This window comes from Octodon degus, unplaced genomic scaffold (assembly GCF_000260255.1).
Source record: "Octodon degus isolate 3935 unplaced genomic scaffold, OctDeg1.0 scaffold00072, whole genome shotgun sequence".
In the NCBI taxonomy this organism is placed as follows: domain Eukaryota; kingdom Metazoa; phylum Chordata; class Mammalia; order Rodentia; family Octodontidae; genus Octodon; species Octodon degus.
The window spans coordinates 7,013,570-7,018,552 of NW_004524648.1; positions in this window are offsets into that span (position 1 = coordinate 7,013,570).

Below are 4,983 nucleotides of genomic sequence, written 5' to 3' on the forward strand. Positions count from 1 at the left end.
TTATAGGTGTGTAAACTCAGCAAAATATTCTAAAAGAGTCCAGTAGCCCATAATAGCATTGGGTCTTCTGTTTAACTGGCAATGTCAGAAATTATTGGCCTGAGTCCCCCACAGCTCAACATAATAGCATGGCTTTATTTCCTATATTTCGTCTTCATACTTTTCTACTGGATGGTTAAGACCACTCTCCTGATTCTTGAGCTCTACACACCAGGCCCTGTTGGACCTGGCCAGGATTCTGTGTCTTTAGATGCCAGCAGAGCTGTGGTAAGAGGGGCAGGTGGCAAGCTGGGGCATCCTGCACTTCCTCCCCCTCTGCAGGTCTTGGCACAGTGCTGCAGGAGCCTCATCAGCCATGCAGATGAAGCACTATGGGACAGTCAGTCATTTGTCCCTTCCATCATTTTGTGTATAGACCTGCTCTTCACCAACACTAGCAAGACAGAAATGGAAAACTGGTTCCTGTCCTCAGGAACCTCCCAGTCTACTGAAGAGCTGGATGTGCTATGTTGGTAATGCATGAATTTAGAGGATACTGCCTAGCAGCGGCAGGCACTATGTACTACAAGAGCAGGAAAGAAAGGTATGGTGGTGGCCTCCCGGAGAAGCTTCAGAGTTGAGTAGAAGTTAGGCCCTCAGAGAAGTGAGAAGGTGTTCAGAAGAGCAGCCCTCTCGCACAAAGGCCCAGGGGCTGAGGGCTAATTCATGGGGGGCTGGGGAGGTGAGGGGACTGTGAATCTGATGAGGGGAGGAGAGGCTGGAGGGAGGGTATCAGGAGTTGTCCAGGAGAGAAGTGGCAGTGGTCAGAGAGGAGACTGGAAGCTTTCCAGAGACATCTTGACAGGAAGCTCCGATGACTCCAGACTACCAGGAAGTGGGAGTTAAAGAAAGTCAAGGGGAGGCACTCCCTCAGAAGTAGGTGAGACTCCCCAGGCCTTCTGAGACATGGCTACCTCCAGGAGCTTCCCACAGACGCCCTCCCATTGCTGGTGCTCCAGGAAGATGAGCATTCACGTGAAGGCCTAGACCCATGATGGGCTCTCAGGGTCTAGGCCAGCCATGCCGAGTCTGAAATTAACAGGTGGCTTTTCACCAGGGGTGGTGGTTCATGCCTATAATCCCCAGCACTTGGGTAGGCTGAAGTAGAAAGATAGCAAATTCAAGCCCAGCCTGGGCAACTTAGCAAGATCCTGTCTCAAACCTTAAAAACAAAATTAGTCTTAATGGTATAGGGTTATATACTCTGAGTAGGCAAAAAGTACAGTAATGGATGTTTAAAAATTTTTTATTGAGACTGGACCTAATGACACATGTCTGTAATCCCAGCACTGGGGAGGCTGGAAACAGGAGGATCACTATGAGTCCAATCTATGTAGTGAGACCCTGTAGACCCTGTACTAAATACATTTAAATAAAAAATTATTGCAGTAAAAGGTATGCTACCATTCACCTCCCTCAAAATATTCCCCCTCACTTTGAACACACATCCTGTCATTCTAGCCACTTTCTTTCTTTCTAGCCACTTTCTGAAGCAGATTTGGAAGTGTGTTTCCACATCTTCATTTGTGCTGCTGTGGCTGCCTCAGTGTCCTGAACTAATTAAAAACATTTACCTTTTGTGGTCATTTTGCCTTTAGGGAAGAGCAAGAAGTCACATGGCGCCAGATCTGCTGAACTCCAGAGGGGAGTGTGTCCTTTCTGGGAGGCTGACATAGGAGGATTGCAAGTTGGATTCCAGCCTAGGCAAATTAGAAATCTGTAACGCCTTGTCGCAAAGTAAAAAGTTCAAGGGCTGGGAAGACAGTTCAGCAGCATAAGCACCTGCCTGGCAAGCACAAGGTCCAAAGTTTGATCCCCGGTACAAAAAAAAAAAAAAAAAAAGTTCAAAAGGAGCTGGGAATATAGCTCAGTGCAAAGCCCCTGATTCAATTCTCAGAGTTGGGAAAGAAGAAAAACCCACAGCACTGTGTTTTCTCAGAGTTTGAAGGACTAGATGTTCAAAACCAGGCAGGTGCAGGCAGGGCCTTGCTCCCCCTGCTGGCTCTAGGGCAGGATCTCCCCCATCCTCCCTTGCTTCCGGTGGAGTGGGCAATCCCTGGTGTCAAGGTCTTCCTCTGAATGTGTCTCTGTATGCAAGTTCCCCTCCTCCTCTAGGGACAGCAGTCCCTAGACTGTAGTTCACCCTAACCCAGTGTATTCTCATCTTAACTTGTTCTTATTAGCAAGGGTCCCACTTCCAAATCAGGTCACATTCCCTGGCACTGGGCATCCCTGGGGTCATGTTTCAAGCCCTTAGCAAAGGAGTGCTAGGGAGTTAAGCAGCAGGAAGCTGCCCACAGCTGCTCAGGGAGTGGTGGGCTGTCTGGGTCCGGGTGTGAGCAGAGGCAGGGCAGAGCCCACAGGGACCGGAACCCTGGTCCTGAGGAAAAGGCCCAGCTGCCCCTGGCTCAGGGACAGAACCCTAGACAGAAATGTGGGCCATTTGCAGTCACTAGACTGTCTTGTACTTTTCCTGGCTATCCCGTGCTCCCTCCAGCTAACAGGAGTTAGTGGTGGGGCACAGGAAGAAGCCCCCAAAAGATGCCTCTGCTGGCTGTGTGCCCTGAGCCCTGGGCGTGTCCCCTCGCCTCTCTGCAAGACATTGGATTCGGGTTGCGTTGAACTGACTTCACCTGTCAAGCAGCAACTCCGCCTGGAGCCTGAAGGATTCCTGGCAGGCGCCGAGATGGCGGGGAAGGACGAGAATTTTTCTTAAAAGAAAGAAAAAGAGATAGAGGAAGCATCCGGGATAGAGTACAACGCTTCCCTTTGTCAGAGTCCCTGACCAAAGGTCAGTGCAGAGACTCCAGGGGACTTCCTGGGCAGGGACAGAGAGCTTCATAGGAAGAGCTACCTGAAGTCAGCACAATGGGATCCACCCTCAGCTCCACGCAGACCAGCAGCGTGGCATGGGCTGTCGCTCCACTCACCTTCTCTGTGCCTTATTTTCCTGCCTCTAAAAAGCAGACAATAAGGTTGAGTATGATGGCCACACCTATAATCCCAGCACTCACTTTGGGAGGCTGAGGCAAGAAAACAAATTTGAGCTCAGCTAGATAATTTAGCAATTTAGTGAGACCCTGTCTGTCTGTCTGTCTGTCTGTCTGTCTGTCTGCCTGTCTATCTATCTATCTATCTATCTATCTATCTATCTATCTATCTATCATCTGTCTATCTATCTTTCTATCTATAATCTATCTATCTATCTATCTATCTATCTATCTATCTATCTATCTATCTGACTGGGAATATAGCTCATTGTGAAGGTCCTGGGTTCAATCAAAAGTCCAAGAAAGAAAGAGAGAATTGTTATCAGCCTTCCTGGCCTCCCCCTCCCCTTCCTGCAGCAACTTACCTTGGTTTTCATTTAGGGGTCCACCTCTCTCCTCTCTCAGTTCCAAGGAATGGATGCGTCTAGAATGCCCTCAAAACCTTATTCAGAGGCTGGGGAGATACCTCAGTTGAATAAGCACTTCCTGGTAAGTGCAAGGGCCCGAGTTCAGTCCCCAGCTCCATAAAAAACAAAAACACCCCACCTTATTCAGTCATAGGTGGGCCTTTTGCAGAGCGTCTAAATCTAGAGTGTGTGGTTAGTGAATCAGTCCACTGATCGGTTTCGCACCACCCTAATCCCTGGAGCCTGGATACAATATAAGGGATAGAAAGAGGCTCATCTTTCTCTCTTGCTGCTTTTAGTACCTGGTGGGTGCCACGGAACGTTCTCCTCTATGATGCCCTCTGCCACGTGCCACCCTGTCTTGGAGCCAGCCAACTACAGACTGAAACTTCTACAAACTGTGAGCTGAATAAGCCTTTGCCCCTTTAACTTAAGGGTTCTGGTATTTTATCTCAGCCATGAGAAGAGTAACTAGGACACCCCTGAAGTCTGGGAAGGGACCCCGTGCTTCACTCAGGACACCAATCATTTGGTGGGAACATCAACTGCTCGGATTCCAGCTTCCTGTGAGTATAGCAACTGGTAAGGGACAGGCGGTGACCAGAAGCTGGTGGTCGGGCGGTGACTGGACCAGCATAGGGACTCCTGGTAAAGAGGGTTTAGCTCTGCCACTGGTCATAGGGCTTGAGGCCATGAATCTACAGCCACTGGTCGCCATGAGAAGAGAACAGAGGGCTGCTGGCGTAGCACCAGGGGGACAAACCAAGACAAGAGGCATTCTGGTTCAGGGGGTGTTAGTGACTCCAGACCTAGGAGTGCAGTCCAGAAGCCAAGTCTCCTTGTCTGCCCAACCCTGTTTGAGCAGTGTGGTCCTGTGTCACTCGGAAAAAAATATGTGCACGATCACATTAAGAATGCTCATCCCGGGCCAGGGAGATGGCTCAGTGGAATAAGCGCTTCCCTGGCAAGCGCAAGGGCCTGAGTTCATTCCCCAGTTCTGCAAAAACAAACAAACAAACAAAAAAAAGAATGCTCATCCCAGGAGGCAAGTGTGGGGTTGAATAGAGTAGATAGGTGATGGTGAACCTTTCAGAGACAGCCCAAACTGCAACCCCAAACCCACTTATTTATCCTAAAGTGCCGACACTGCAATTAAACCCACATATTGAAGTTTTAGTTTAGAAAAACAAGTCTACATTGTCATCTTTTGTTTTAAAAGACAAACACGATACTACATGTGCTGTAGGTTCACCAACATTAGATTAGATTATGAAATTGAGAGCTTTTTGAGGACAGGCACAAGATATATTCTACTTAAGAATATCTCTCAGGTGTGGTAGTGCACGCCTGTAATGCCTGCACTGGGGAGTCTGAGGCAGGAGGATCACCATGTTTTTGAGGCCAGCCTGGGCAAAAAGTGAGTTCAAGGTCAGCCTGAACTGCATAACAAGACATTGTCTTTTCAAAAAAAGAAAAATGTCACATGTGCATTCCAACGGGCTGAATGTCCCAGAGCCGAAATATCTGTGGAATGAATGAATATTATA